Genomic DNA, 17,467 nt, shown 5'->3' on the forward strand with positions numbered 1-17,467 from the left:
TCATGGGCATATGGTGGTTTATTGGGGTTCTTATTGCTAGCTCATTATTTATGTTCTATCTCAGAGATCATCAATATGTCCTACTGGGAAATTAGTTTGCAATTTAGCATTTCAAAGAATAAGTGATTTCAATAAAGTTCAATGAGAACTAATATTGCTTTCTGTGGATTAGGAGGAAATGTTCATTCTCTGCATGGGCTTGAATTTTCTTTTTTAAGTGTTACTAATTTTATACTTTTCATTACTTGAAAGCTTGTTGCTGCCACTGTCTTTGTTTGTATTCTTAATATTTCATTTCTTCCTGAGATTTTTCCTTGTTCTTTGTGCTTTATAGATAAGAACTGTGTTGATGTCATGTCTACTTTTGGAAGACAAAGTAGTCTATATATCATGGTAAATCAGAGTGATTATCCAAAGTTCATGATTGGGGAGAGATGGTAGAACTGTTGGGAGCTTGTATAACCACAAAATATTAGTGCTGGGTAGAGAAATCTTAAAATTTATTTATTCCAATTTTTAATTTTGGAAAGAAATAAATGGTGATCAATAACATTGAAATGAATGTTCAAAGTCCATAACAACTTAGTGGAGGAGTCAGAGCTAAAAGTCAAGTGTTCTGATTTCAAACTTAATGATTTTTCAGGGACTATCATGATCTTATTGTCTTTTCTCTGCTGTTAGAGCTATTTCCTATAAGCAATAACACAAGGAAATATATTATAGGAAAAAGGAAGTGGCTCTGCCAGGTAAACAGAGCTCCAACCAAAGCAGGAAAGCTAAAGCTTTTTTTGGAGGGTGTTAACCAAAGATGCTGAATTTAGAGGGCTCTGTTGGCACCTGCTGCCCTTTAGCATCTTAGAAAATAGCACTAAACACCTATTTAGCAACAATGAAATGAGGCTGAATATGATAAATCACTGAATTTGCTTATTTTCATTGACATGCAAGGAATATTTTTAAGAGATGGGCATATATATATATATATATATATATATATATTATAGTACTTAGTTCTTTACATGAAACAAACAGAAACAATAGATCAGACTCTGAGCTCTTTATGTTTATCACTCCTATGAAAGAAAGTAAGAAAAAAAAAGTGTTCATTTTTTTGATATGCTAAGTATTAGTGCTTGCCATTTAGAACATTGCTGTTTGGGTGACAGTAAAAATATATATGTATATATACATATATATTTTATAAAACTTTTTATTTTCAAAACATATGCACGGATAATTTGAAAACATTGACCCTTGCATAGCTTTGTGTTTCAGATTTTCTCCTCCTTCCCCCCACCCCTTCCCCTAGATGGCAAGCAATCTAGTATATGTTAAACATGTTAAAATATGTTAAATCCAATAAGTATAAACATATTTATACCATGGAAACAGTAAATACAAAGAGGCTATCTATTTGGGGTACCATAACATTCTGATTTATTTAGAAAAAAGTTCTATCCATAGAAGTATGAGGTTATTACCCTCTTACTAGAAAAGGGTTGAGCAAGGAGAAGATCTTCAGAGGGATTCACTTCCTTCACTTGGCACTCACAAGCTTGTTCATGTCCCATCTTAACCACAAGGCAGACACAACATCAACCACAAGCTGACCTTACTGTTCCCTTAAAAGCTTGTTACCATGTTGTATACTGTTAAGTATTTTTGCTGCTTCTGATTTCATATATAAATGGGGCAGAAGGCATTATTTTTTCCTGAGGGCAGGCATAACACCAAGTGGGCCATTTTAAAAATGTTTCTTAGATATTAAAAAACCTAGTGGCCATAGGTAAAGAAATGGGATACTGCCACCTTTCTGTTTAGATTCCTGAAAAAACTGAAAAGGAAAATTAGAAGAGGAATGTTTTTGTGGCATCACTCCAGAGACTAAAGAAAACTTGCTAATTTTGGACTCACTTCCCTCTACTATAGCCATGTAAAAAATATGTGCACATGTCAGAGGCTTTTCTCTGATCAAAAAACATCTGCATTCAATTAGAATTAAGCTTGAGTGTTGTGTTAATTCTGCAGAACCAAACAAAGTCATTTTTGTTTAAACTTTTCCAGTCCTGAGAGGATGAGAGGAAAGAAAAGAAAGGGCATCAGGGCTAAAAGTAGAGGGTGATCCCCATGGAAATGGCCTAAAAAGTAAAATAAGAACCTCTCATTGGAAATGTAAACTTAGAAAGTTCTATTGTCCAAGGCTTCATTTCGAAAAATGAATGAGCTCTCCCCTACCTTCCCCAATGAAGCTTTTAAACCACTGGGAAATTTACCAATTGTATCCAGAGTAGATTTGGTCAAGTCCTTTGGCTCTTGGAATTCCAATAAAGACATTATATTTTAAATTTTATAAGCATCTAGCCATTGCAAAATTATGGCTATCATACTTAGTATTATTGTCAACTTTGGTTGGAGTTTTCATCCATGCATACACACAACCACACACCCACACCTACACCCACACACCAATCCAATGTGGAGAATTCAACCCTGCATTGCTTACCCTCCATTTTACCTTAGCCTAAACAGAGCTCCACTGTTTTTTGTCATTTTTGAAAAATCATTAATTAGAGGCCACGTTGGTTTGTGTGGCAAGGCTCACCTGTCTATCTCTGAATCCGATGTGGAGAAGGCTGATTGTAGGCATAAAAATAAATTATTATTATTATTTTACTAATTATCCACCCCCTTTTCCTTGGTGATACCTCCACCTGAGGAAAGGGCAGAATTACAGGTTCAGTTTTTTTCACCATATTTTTAAATCTTATTTTGTGTGTGTGTGCAAAATACAACAGGAAAGTATATGGTCAAAGGAGATGTTGAGAACTTTGAGGGTCTTAAGTACCCTCTAAGGAAATAAAATTGAAAACACTTGGTCTTAAGGCAAGTAGAAAATAGCAGAGCCAAATAATCATCAAAAATAAAAGCTTCAATAAAAAAAGAGAAGACTATGACCAGCTATTTTCTTTTTTCCCTTAAGGGAAGAATTAAGAGAAATATGGTCAAAGGACAAGAGTAAATGGGAGAAATTTATTTTAGACCAGTAACTGGAAAGGAAAATTTATGTGTACACACATACACAAACACACAATCACAAATACACACACAAACATACACACACACACACATATATATAATGTGTGTATGTATGTGTGTATATATATATATATATATATGTGTGTGTGTGTGTGTGTGTTACCATGATATCTTAAAACAAACAAACAAACAAAGTCTACCATTATAGTAGATATTTCCAAGGAGAACTAGAGTGATTTAGATGCAGTTTTGCCCTGAGACAGAGTGTGGACTAGGTGATCTTCTGAAGCCCTCTGGAGCCCAGCATCCTGTACCCTATGTAACAGATGGGAAAACATCCTTGCTAGCTATTTCACATAAAGGCCTATTCAGCATTTCCATTATTTTTATAAGCCAGGTAATGAACATTGTAGCATAATAATACCTTCTGGAATTTTATCTAGTATTTTTCTTTCTAAAGAGTCAACAAAGCACTTTTGCATGCAGTTAATTCTCATTTATCCCCAGGTGTGTTTCACTTTTTGGTGGGTTATGTGCAGCTAATTATTAATCCCAGATCAATTTCTTTCCTGCTCCCCAGGATGTGTCTGAGTCACTTTAAGCTACTCTAATACTGCTTGGTATGCGTTCAGAGAAGGCATAATCATTTTAACTTGGGCCTCAGCAAAACAGATTATGAAATTCTGAAAAGAGATAAAGAATTACAATTACTTGTCCTTAAAAAGAGGGAATAAAAACATAACTAAATAACAGTCATCAAAATATAACAAATACTATAAAGGGGGGAATGGCCAGATATTTTCCTACTACTCAGAATAAAATAATAAGAAGAAACGTGCTTATAAGAAAATAATAAAATTTGTTAGACTAGTAATTAGGGTAAAGTTAGGACCATAGCAAATAAAAAGCCTCAAATTCAGGAAGCTGTGTTCAAACCTTGACTCTACTATACATTGGCTCTGAATATCATGGCAAATGATCTAATTTCTCAATATCTGCAACAACTCACTAAACTCACTGAATTTCAAAAGAAATGCTAACTTAAATTTGAAGAGTCATTTCCACACTGGGAGCTCCCCATGCCAATGGAATTGTATTTCCTGTCAAAAATAATAATGGTGATAGACATTTTATTATTCAGTTTGTAAACATTGCCAATTTTGTCAAACTTACTCCAAACTTTTAAATAGGATGTAAACCTATAATACATTACAAAATCACAAAGAAATTAGTTCTGGATCATCATTTAGATTTTTGCTAATTACTCTGCTCCACTAATACAGGTAATGGAGAATTATGTGCTGTCTTCCTCATCATATCCTTCTTTTGGCCCACAAGAAAGAAAAACCTAAGAAGAATCAACAAAGTTTAAATGATATGTTTTATCATCAAGGACGTTTGATTGTAATCAGTCATTCATGTGATCTTCTACATGCAGGAAACTATCAAATCTTAGCTCCAATATTTCTCCAGTCTTGCCTCACTTACTGTTTATTGAACATTTTTTAACCATATACTTACCTCATAGGTATTTCAAATTCACAAGTAAAAAAAAACAGAATTATTGTTTTCATCTTCTGAAATCTATCCATGTTCCAAATATCTCTTTTTCATTATGAACACCTTCATTCCAAGTTTCCAATCTTGCAATCATCCTCAGCTCCTCACTTGGTCATATAACACATCTGGTTACCAATACCTTTCAATTGTACCTACTCAATATTTGATTTTTTTCCCCATTCTGTAATTATGGGCACTCCCTTAGATTCCCACTATTTGGTCCCTCAAAAAGAGCTATAAATATTTTTGCGCCTTTAAGAATGTATTTTGTTTGGTTAATTCTCCCTTAATCTACCTTCTCTTTTATTTGTCATTCTCTTTTTTCCCTTTCCCTTCTTTTGATTGAAATGTCTTTCTGTACTCAACTTTGTGAGTAGTCTTCCTTCTTTTGACCAGTTAACTTGAGAGTTAGGTTCAAGTTTTAGCCACTGTCACATAGCCCTTCCTTCATATTTGAATAGATATCTGCTTGTATCCCCTAATTATCAGACATGTTCTTCTTTCTTTCCCTTTTTCCTCTTTTCCCCAGAGTATATTTCTCTTCCTTCCTCGTTCCATTCTTTTAAGATTATCAAGATATAACAGAACTACTTTCATGCTCTATGTCAACAATTTCTATGAATTCTAAGGATGATAATATTCAAAGATATATCATCTCTACATGTTTGAATGCAAGCCATTTAAGTTTGTCTAATCCTTTATTATTCCTTCATGTCACCTTTTATATTTTTCTTCATTCTTATGTTTAAACTTCAAATTCTCTGTCCAGATTTAGTTTTTTTTAAATCAGGAATTCTTAGAATCCCCTATTTCAATAAAAGTATAATTTTTTCTCCTATGGTATTATATTGAGTTTTGCTAGTTAATCTATTCTTGGCTGTAAACTCAACCCTTTGTTTTCTGAAATATTGTGTTTTAAGATATCTTCTGCTTTAAAGTAGTAGTTGGTAAGTTTCATATGATCCTGACTGTGGCCTTGCTACTTGAATTATTTCTTTGTTGCCCTTGTAGCATATTTTAATTTTTTGTCCTGAAAGCTCTGGATTTTGGCTATGATATTCCTGGAAGTATTCATTTTAGGATTTCTGTGAGGAGGTAACTGGAGAATTTTTTTTCTTTCTACTTGCCCTCTGATTCTAAGAAATGTGGTCAGTTTTCTTTGAAGATTTATTGAAATAGAAGGTCGTTTTTTGGTCCTGGTCTTCAAAGAATTCAATGTCTTATTTTATTTTCTTTTTGATATTTTCCAGATCAATATTTTTGTTTTGTTGTTTTTTCTTTCTTCTTTTTTTTACTGTGAGATACCTTACATTTTTTTTTTCATTTGCCAGTTTTTAACTTTGTTTTAAAATTTCTTGTTGCCTCATGAAGCTAATATGGCTTCTATTTGGTCTATTCAACTTTTCAAGGAGATTTTTGCTTGGGAAAGGTTTTGTACCTCTGGTACTTATAAAAATATTTAACTCTTTAAAATAATCTTCCCTTACTTCTTCTAAGAATGCTAGGTAAGTTTGTGCTCAATTCATATTGTTCTCTGAGGCATTGCATGCAGATGTTTTATTTTTTTTTCTCTTCTTCATTTATGTCTTCACTATCTATCCTTCCATAATAGCTCATTACAGAATATTTCTTTTTTGTTTGCTTGTTTGGCCATTCTTCCAGTCTATTTCCTGAAATTCAGACTTGATGTTAGGTCTATGTTCTGCCACAATTCTGGAGACAAGACCTGAACTAGTACTGTTGCTACTTTCTTGGTGTATTAACTGTTTTTTTTTTTATTTAATAGCCTTTTATTTACAGGTTATATGTATGGGTAACTTTACAGCATTGACAATTGCCAAACCTCTTGTTCCAATTTTTCCCCTCTTATCCCCCACCTCCTCCCCCAGATGGCAGGATGACCACTGGATGTTAAATATATTAAAATATAAATTAGATACACAATAAGTATACATGACTAAACCATTATTTTGCTGTACAAATAGAATCAGACTCTGAAATATTGTACAATTAGCTTGTGAAGGAAATAAAAAATGCAGGTGGGCAAAAATATAGGGATTGAGAATTCAATGTAATGGACAATGGGGTGATCCTTGCTTTTGTCTCTAGTGTCTATAGATTTCTCTATATTTTTCTATTCCTGGCTTGAAGGAAGGACTTCCTGTGACTTTTTTCAGAATTTCTCCATCAGGATTTGGTCTGAGCCTTTTATAAATATGTTGAGAAAAGTTGTGGACAGTAATTCAAGTGTATTCAGTTTTTCTATCCTACTCTCTTTATTCCTCTTCTCCCAAAATTATATTCCTAAGGCATAAAACATTCTCTTGCCCAAAAAGATCCAGTGACATATTTAGAATCAAATAGAAACTCCTCTGCATTTCCCTTCATTCATTTTTTAGTTCAGTCAGACTTAAATTTTTCAATGTTCATCACACACAATAATCTGCATTTGCTATCTCTGTACTCTTGATCAGGCTATCCCTCATACATGGAATTCACTCTTTTATTCTCCTCTCTCCATCTTGGGACTGTTTAATTTCCTTCAAAGTTCAAATGCTGCTTCCTTCAGGATTCTATTCCTGATCACCTAAACTCATAGTACCATCCCACCAAATTATTTGATAATTATTTTATATGTTATCATATAGAAAATACACATATATGTATAGAAATATAGGTATGTTATCTATAATATGCCCATAGTGTATACTGTTTGATTAATTGACTGATCAATAATATTTGTTTGTCATCATTTTGCCCCAAATTTGAACTAAAATTCCATTCACCTATTTCTCCTTGAATCCTCACATAAAGAAATATGGTGAAGCACACTTTAAAAGTAATTAAGAAAATATTAAAGGTTAAAATTGAAAACTTTCATTTTCTCCATTATTCAAACCTATAAAGGTATGGAAATAGATTAGAATAGACTAGATTAGACTAGAAGAGCATAGTAAATAGATTAGATAAATGTATATCTATATGTAGATACATATTATGCCTGTATACATATACATGTGTAGATATATACATTCAAGCACATGTGCATGTACAAACTTATACACACACATACATACTGTGTAAGGGAAGGACTTTTTATCAATAAATAATAACATCTTTTCTGCAATTTATAATCTTAGAGTGTTTGGACACTGAAAACTCAAATTCCTTACCTAAGTTGGATATATCAAAGACAGGACAGCAATGCATTTAGATTTCATAAATCTAAGAATATTTCTGTCCAATAGGTGATGTAGCCACTATTTTTGAATTTGTCTTCTAAATGCATCCACTGTCTCTTTAAAGCCCCTGAGTATATAGCCTTGCTGACACTACATAGGTCTTTTAGATGCTGAAACACAACCCAATCTGTTTTAAGTTGGTTTTCATTCTCTGAACATGGTTGATATAATAATTATTATAAGAACTAACATTTATATGGCAGTTATTATGTGCCAGGCACTGGAAAGAGCTCTTAAAAATTACATTTTTAAAATTTAATTTTTAAAATGGCAATGCTTACTTTAACAAATTTAAATGTTTTCTTTCCCTACTCCCCCTTTGATTCTAGGTCAGAATTTCACTTTATTCCATTTGCATTTTTTAACTTCAATTTAAGCAATATTGCTTCTGCAGATAAACTAGTCCCAGTTTTGATGATATTTCAGGAACAACCAGCTTGTGTTAAGAGTTAAATATCAACTGTTTTCCCCCCAGGAGGTGAAATAATGAGCAGTGTGATTGCCTTTCATTCATTTTTTCCTTCCTTCACTCACTCCCCCATGATTCTCATCTACTGCTGACCAACTGCCAAATTCTAGAGTGTTGAAGAGAAATAGTGATTTTTCATTTATTCTTTGTTCTTTTTACAATTAAGTCAAATTTCAAGGAGAAAGGAATAAAAATTTTATATAGAGGCAACCATGTATCAGGCACTGTGGTAATTAATTTTACTAATATTATCTCATTTAATCTTCACTATGAGGTAAGGCTAAGTAGGTGTTATTATCCCCATTTTATAGCTGAAGACACTGAAACCAACAAAGGGTAGTGACCAAAATAGAATCACATAGCAAGTAAATGAGGACAAATTTAAGCTCAGATCTTTCTGAATCCTGGTCAGTGCTCTAACCTTTTCATCACCAACTATCTCCAAGAATTAATGAGAGTGTTGAAAAGTTCTGTCTTTCAATGTAGAATCAGGTTATCATCAATAGAATTTTAAATGCATTCTTTTAACTTTTGTGACTTCTAACATTTTTTTTTCTCTATGCAATAAGCAAAGCAAAAAAGCTTTTTGTTAAACTTATCATACTGATTTTTTGCATTATTTTTGAGCCAAATCTAAGGTTTTCCCATGAAATTAAACTTTTAAGTCATTAAAATAATTTTTAAAAAGATATTTGACTAGTGTTTATTTGCAAGCCTGAATTAGACATAAAGATGAACTTACTGACAATACCTTGGATTCAAAAATAGATTAAAAAAGATAAGCCTAGATATATTAATGACTGGGAGTCTTAAAAAAAGCAAAAAACAAAAACATACATGTTTAAAAATAAAACGAATGACATTTTTTTTAAATGGACTACTGTGCCTGGGTAATTATGTATCTAACACAGTAGACTGTAGCAGGGATACCCAAGAATGCTTTCTTTGTGAAATGTAGTAGTTCCTGTCCATAATGTTGAAAAATGTCAGAAATATTACATAAGCATACATATTACCCAAGTGTCCCCAATCATTTTTGAATAGTTCACATTGTATTAATCATTCAAGAATAAATTTCATGAAATTTTAAATCTGGGAAAGTATCTAAACCATTTAGGGCAACTATAATTGAAGAACCAAAGACACAGAAAGTCAAATAGTCTTCCCAATAGATACATAATAATACATCTGGAGCTAGAACTGATGTTGCTTATTTTTACCACATCCTAATGCCTCCATTATTAAATCACTTAATATATTCATCCTGTCAAACCTTTTATGTTATCTAGTTCCATAAGTATACAACCTATGTGTCAAGCAGTATTGCCTAAACATATGATAGAATTGGTACAAGTCTCATTTGAAGCCAGAAAGAAGAACCGGCTGTTGTTTGGGATTTCTTCTTTTTCTAGAATTGAATTATATTGTGCTGGTTCTCTGATTCAAATCATTATTTGCCATCATCATTAGATGCATCCCTTTAATTTGGAGGAGGCTACAAGAGTGCCAGCTATACAAATAAGGGCAAAGAATCATGTATTTTGCCTAATTGCACAAAACTACAGTATGTTTACTAAGTTAATCTTTTTTCACTATTTCTGTGTCTTTATCTCTATTTCTTTGAATTTTTAATCTCTGTCTTTTTCTACCTGTCTGCCTCCCTTTGCCTCTGTCACTGTATGTCTCTGTCTCTCTGTCTCTGTCTTTGCTTTGACTCTCATTATTTCTCTGCCTCTTTGTGTCTCTATTTCTGTATCTCTTTCCCTCTCTCTGTCTGCCTTTTTCTTTGTTTCTCTTTTCCTCTGCCCACTCCACCTTCACATTCTCCTTATCTTTGATTATTAAAATTTTAATAAGTACTATCAAGTATTCCAGAAGAGCTTTAATTTTACTCTTCTGGATACTCTGTCTACTAATATTATCTGCAACCTTTAGATTTCTTCTCATCCTATGTAATTTTGTGACATTACATTTCCCCAGAATTCAACTATAGACCACTTATCTAACTGCAATAGACTTGTCTCACTTTTTTCATAACCTAAGACATAACATAATATTATTATGTCCACCCAAATGCTCTAAAACCCAGATCACCACTGCTTAACACAGAGATGAAAATAAAAACAAATCAACTGATTAGATGTTTCCAGATATATCTAAATATATCCTATTGTCACTGATATACCATACTTTGCTTCATATTATCAAATATATGCTTTGGTGGAGGAAATGATTAATACATTAAAGGGGAAAAGTTAATTTCTTAGTATAAATAGTGGTTCTACTCTGCAAAATCTTTCACCTAAAATTCTGGGAGAAGAATGAAAGAATAATAATTGATATATATCAGGATTCCATGTTTCTCTAACTCTGATACCTATTCCAGATGCATATAAAAAGTAATATGAAGATAGGGAATATATATTGGGCTAAAAATGTGACAGTTATAACAATTAATTTAAACATGATGAATGGATAGGCAAGAGCTCACACCCAGTGGAGCACTACCTTGTGTTTTTCTCCTCAGGCCAAGGACCAGTGGACATGTTCCCTCAGTCTGTATCACCACTACTAGGCTGCTATTTAAAATGCAAACCAATTTACAACATGAGGTCAAAATAACACTCCTATATTAAATTGTTGAGAAAGAAAGCAAGAAAGGAAGGAAGGAAGGAAGGAAGGAAGGAAGGAAGGAAGGAAGGAAGGAAGGAAGTAAAAATAGAAAGAGAGAGAGAGAGAAGGAGGGAGGGAGGTAGGAAAGAAGAAAGGAAAAAGAAAGAAAGAAAAGGAAAAAAGAAAAGGAGAAAGAAAAGAAAACACTGTCTTTTCAAAGTCTACATATAAATATATTTGGGGCAAAAACATTTTCCATTTATGTGTAGAAAGAGTTTAAAAAAGGGGGCAAAAAGGTTGTAATGTTCCTTCATGTTCCTCCTGTATGGATTCTTTTTTTTTTTCATGAGTTGTACTAAATTTGTCATTATTTCCCATATGAGTAATACCTGAGTAAGTTATGGCTTACACAGGCCCTCTACTTGAAATGAAAAGCAGATTGCATTGCAGACTTGAATTATCCCCCAATATTTCATGATATATGATCCATCTTGATGGGATACTATTGTTATATATTTCATAGTTATGATTTCCAAGGTATCAAACTACTCATTATCTTCCAGTGCTAGCCAGCTATAAATGCCAAAACACTCTGGCTTCCAGTGTGTGCTTTTTTAAACTTATAGTCCTGTGTTCTGTGTATGTTTAGCATTTTATGGGGCTGCATAATATAGAAATGCCATAATACTTTATCAAAAACCCCAGCTAGGCTATTGACAGTATAGGTTTCATTTAATTCCTGGATGCAGCAGCCATTCCTTGATATTTCCTGTGTAATGCAATAAACACCAAATGCAGTACTTAAAATGAATATTTAAAAAATCAATCAGGCTTGAAATTTAATTTTATCTAATTGGCTTGCTACACTCTCACAAAATTGAATGGCATAAAAAATTTCAGCTACCCTATGTAATTTCATATTTCCTCCAATCATAAAAATGGATTTTTTCTTCTTTCTTTTAACTTCCTTTGATATAATCTTTTAATTTAGTAAGTTAATTTAACCCTCTCCCCCACAGGTTTAAGAAAGTATGTACCATCATCCCAGGATAGTAATCACACGTGCAATATAATTTAATGTCAGTCATTTTGCTCAGGATTAGCTTTCTATTGTGAGTCTCCAGGAGAATTAGAGGCTTTGAAGAGGTCCTGGTTGCCCCCAGATTGCAATAGACACTTCTCTTTGGCATCCATACTGCTGTGGGAAAATCTCAGTAGAGAAGGACAGATCCAGCCTCTGTCTTTTGCTTCCAAGTAGCTGTGAGGGTTAAACATTCCACCCCAGTTCATCTCTAGATAGAAATGGGCTATCATGTGTGACTTCCATCTCAGTGCTAGATTCTCAATGCCTCTGGGAAAGAACAAATATGTCTTAATGGAAAATCTCAGATCAACAACGGCAGCTGGTTCATATGTGGATGACAGCAGGGAAATACATTTTTACATATAGTGAATGTGTGTTGAGAAAAATATGTATAAATGAAACTATTCCTGGTATAAAAATCTCAAAGGCATGTAAAACATATTTTTTATTTTGGAAAAGTGATCATTATTCTAGAATATTACTTAAAGTTAGTCTTTGTGTCTATAAGATCTGACTGAATCAATAAAAGAAAAACATTGATTAGATTCAATTACAAAATTTTCCATTATACAATTTATACTCTAAGGTCTATAAAGTGTTTTTCTTGCAACAACTCTGTGAAGCAGTAGTGTAAATACTATTTTCCTGTTTTGCAGATAAGAAAACTGAAACAGAGATTATTTGGATTGCCTTTGAGTGCAGAACTAATGAACATCAGAATTGGAATTTTTATTCAACTCAATAATTATGTGTTGTCACAAGGTGCCATGAATTGATTAGGTACTGAAGATACAAAGACAAAATCCAAACAGTCTTTTCTGAGCTTTTATTCTCATAAGAAAAGATAGCAGTAAGCAAGTAATATGTTTAAAATATCACAGGCTTGGACATACAAACCCAGGGTTTTAGGCTTTTCTCAACATTGGAAACTGCCTCTCTGATCCCTAAACGCACATCCTACATACCATTTATTAGGGTCCGTTTCAAATAAAAAGGAAAAAAAAAGACTACCTCAAAACTTTAGCAGCCTGGGTGCGAGGCTATAATATTTGACCCAGGGTTACAAATGCAATGAAAACTGTGATGAAAGGTGCTTTCCAAAATATTGGTACTGTTAAGAATAAATCAAACAAATAAGGTGATAGCAATACTGGGGAATTTTAAAACTTCAACCCATTGGGAGACAAGTAACTGAGCTAGGATTTCTTTTTTCACAATTACTTTTATATTTTTAGGTAATCATCTGGAATGCTTTATTTATGGGCTTCTTACTGTTTTTTTGCACACAATACACCATGACTATGCCTGTCACTTGGCATAGGTTGTTTCTCAAGCCTGTGAATTCTTACTTCTGGCTATCTCTGGTTTCTACTCAAGCAAAGGAACATTTTTTGTCTGAGGGCTTTCCTGATCCCCTCACCCTCCAAACCACCAGCCAAACTTGACATTTATTATCCAATGATTATATGGTTTCTATAACTTACTAGCTATGTGACTTCATACAAAACATTTAAATATTCCTAGACTCTATTTTCTCCTGTCATTTTCCTCTTTTCATTCTTCTTCTTCTTCTTTTTCTTCTTCTTCTAATTCTAATTCTAATTCTTGTTCTTCTTCTACTACTACTACTCCTATTCTTCTTCTATTACTACTACTTCTTCTCCTCCTTCTCTTTCTCCTCCTCTCCCTTCTCCTCCATAAATATATTTGTGTAAATATATGTATATATATGTGTGTGTGTGTGTGTGTGTATGTATACACATATAGAAATAGCTATATATAAATATCAATGATATGTATATATAGCTTTGTAAAAATAAAATGCTATGACTTTTTATTACTAGCAGAAAAAATTTCACATTTATTAATGAAACAGTTGTTATAGATATCATCTATGAAATACCTGGGCTCTAGCATATCCCACTAGGAGAATGGCTTGGAGTAATTGACAAAAGTTGCTATATCTTGCAAGCCACCACATGACACTTGATTCTTGTACTACACAACCTTCCTAAGCATGCTCAGTTACACTTCCTAATTTAAAAAATACTCTCCAGCAGTACAATTGAATACAAAAAGTATATATTAAGTGTTTATCCTATGCTAAGCATTGTGCTAGATGCTAGGGATAATAAGGCAAAAAAAAACAGAGCTTGCATTTAAGGAATACTCATCTTACTGTATGGGAAAGATAAGCAAATTGAAAATGAGTAAAGACATGCACAAAAGAAATTCAAAAATCTCTTAACACTATTCATAATACTTATTCAATTTTCATGACATATTTTATTATCTCTTTACCAAAATGATCATTTTAATTTCTTACCTAGAAAGAAATGGATAAATGCCATGAATATTTTTTTCATTGTATTGAGGTCAAAATTATTTATTCCCAAAAGAGCAGGTGCATTTGGGAAGAAGCAATAAAAATATTATTTCACCATTTACCCAAATAGAAACTCTAACTTCACATAAAACCACTTATGTATACCTGAGATTCTCAGTAAGAAGACATTTGAGACTGCTTGCAAGAATCTATTATGATTGTACCTCTCCAATTATGCATGAGTTCAACTAAATTGACCTGTTGGATTTTAATGAGTATGGAAAATGACTTAGGGCCATTAGTTTGATTGATGAAAGTACTGCTCAAGTGAGAACTAAACTATTTCCATAGTTTCTAAAAAGAAATTAAGCATAACTCACTAAGCATTTATAAAATAACTACTATGTGTAAAAAAAAAAAAAAAACTATGGTAATTTCCACAGTATAAAAAACAAACAAACAAACAAAAATTTTTAAAATACTTCTTAGCCTTAATGATTTCAGTTTTACTGAGGGGATAAGAAAAATATATAAAGAAAAAACAACTACATTAAAAACCAGACAGAAATATCAGAAAGGGGAGAAACTTCCAGATACAAATCAAAGTGAAGGGGAATGAATTAATTCTTGCAATTCTTTTATTTTGCTTTCCTTTTTCAGTGTAAGCCCTACCCCAGCTTAACTGAGTCAATATTTAGCCAGATTAAACTGAATTTATTTATTTATTTATTGGCTTTTAAATTCCTTTATTAGAGCTTATATGTTTATATAACTATTTTTTTCATAATTATAACTTTGTATTGAACCCATACCTGGGTAATTTTGTACAACATTATCCCTTGCACTCACTTGTTTCTGACTTTTCCCTCCCTCCCTCCACCCCCTCCCCCAGTTGGCAAGCAGTCCTATATTTGTTAAATGTTGCATAGTATATCCTAGATACAATATATGTGTGCAGAAACCGAACAGTTCTCTTATTGCACAGGAAGAATTGGATTCAAAAGATAAAAATAACCCGGGAAGAAAAACAAAAATGCAAACAGTACATTCATTTCCCAGTGTTCTTTCTTTGGGTGTAGCTGCTTCTGTCCATCACTGATCAATTGAAACTGAGTTAGATCTTGTCTTTGTTGAAGAAATACACTTCCCTCACAATACATCCTCATACAGTATCATTGTTGAAGTATATAATAATCTCCTGGTTCTGCTCATTTCATTTAGCATCAGTTCATGTAAGTCTCTCCAAGCCTCACTGTATTCATCCTGCTGGTCATTTCTTACAGAACAATAATATTCCATAGCATTCATATAACACAATTTACCCAACCATTCTCCAATTGATGGGCATCCATTCATTTACCAATTTCTAGCCACTACAAACAGGGCTGCCACAAAAATTTTGGCACATACAAAGTTCTCTACTTCTTGGCTTACAAATTTTGCGCTTTTCCAAAGATGTGATAAGTAAGTTGTTCCTTGTTCTCTTAATTTGTTTATGTAACATCTTTTATGGCCAAATCATGTACACATTTTGTCCTTATTTTGGTATGGGATGTGAGATATAGGTCTTTGTCAAGCTTCTGACATATTCTTTTCCAGTTTCCCAGCAATTTTTGTCAAATAGTGAGTTTTTAATTCCAGAATCTGGAGTTTTGGGGCTTCATCAAATACTACATTGCTATAACCCTTGATTATTGTATCATGTGTACCTAATCTATTCCACTGATCCAGTACTCTATTTCTTAGATAGTACCAAATAGTTTTGATTACTATTGCTTTATAATATAGTTTTAGGTTTGGTACTACTAAGCCATCCTTTGTATTTTTCTTTTCATTAATTCTCTTGATATTCTTGAACTTTTGCTCTTCCTGATGAATTTTGTTATTATTTTTTCTAGTTCTATAAACTAATGGTTTGGCAGTTTGATTATATGGCACTAAACAAGTGGGCCAATTTAGGCAGAATTTTAATTTTTATTATATTAGATCAGCATACCTATGAGCAATTGATAATTTTCGGTTGTTTAGATATGACTTTATTTGTGTGAGAAGTGCTTTGTAATTGTGCTCATATAATTCTTGAGTTTGTCTTGGCAGTTAGATGGCCAGATATTTTATTTTGTCTATTATAATTTTAAATGGAATTTCTCTTTCTATCTCTTGCTGATTGGCTTTGTCAGTAATATATAGAGATGTTGATGACTTGTGTGGATTTATTTTACATCCTGCAACTTAGCTAAAGTTGCAAATTGTTTCCAGTAGGTTTTTGGATGGTTTTCTGGGATTCTCTAAGTATATAATCATATCATATACAAAGAGCAATAATTTTATGCCCTTATTGCTTATTCTAATTAATTTAATTTCTTTTTTTTTTCTTATTGGTAAAGCCACCATTTCTAGTACAATACTGAATAAAAATGGTGATAATGGCCAGCCTTGTTTCACTCCTGATCTTGTTGGGAATAAGTCCAGCTTCTCTTAATTGCAATAATGCTTGCTATTGGTTTTAGATAGATATTGCTTATTATTTTAAGTAAAACTCCCTTTATCCTTATGCTTTCTAGTGTTTTAATAGGAATGGGTGCCATATTTTGTCAAAATTTTTTTCTGCATCTATTGAGAAATTCATGTGATTTTTGTTAGTTGGGTTATTGATATAGTCATTTATGCTAATAGATTTCCTAATATTGAACCAGTACTGAATTCCTAGTATAAATCCACTTGGTCATAGTGTATTATCCTGCTGATAAATTACTCTAATATTTTTGCTAATATTTTATTTGAAATTTTTGGATCAATATTCAGTAGGGAGATTGGTCTCTTAATTTTGACTTCCTGGTTTAGGCATCAGGTACCATATTTGTGTCATAAAAGGAATTGGTAAGATTTCTTCTTTACCAATTTTTCCAAATAGTTTTGGAATTAATTGTTCTTTAAATGTTTGGTAGAATTCAGTTGTGAATCCATTTGGCCCTGGAGATTTTTTCTTATGGAGTCAATTGACAACTTATTCAATTTCTTTTTCTAAAATGGGACTATTCAAGTAATTTATTTCCCCTTCTATTAATCTGAGAAACTTATATTTTTGTAAATATTCATCCATTTCGGTTAGATTGTAATACTTGCTGCCATACATT

The sequence above is a fragment of the Sarcophilus harrisii genome, chromosome 1 (assembly GCF_902635505.1).
Source record: "Sarcophilus harrisii chromosome 1, mSarHar1.11, whole genome shotgun sequence".
Lineage (NCBI taxonomy): Eukaryota > Metazoa > Chordata > Mammalia > Dasyuromorphia > Dasyuridae > Sarcophilus > Sarcophilus harrisii.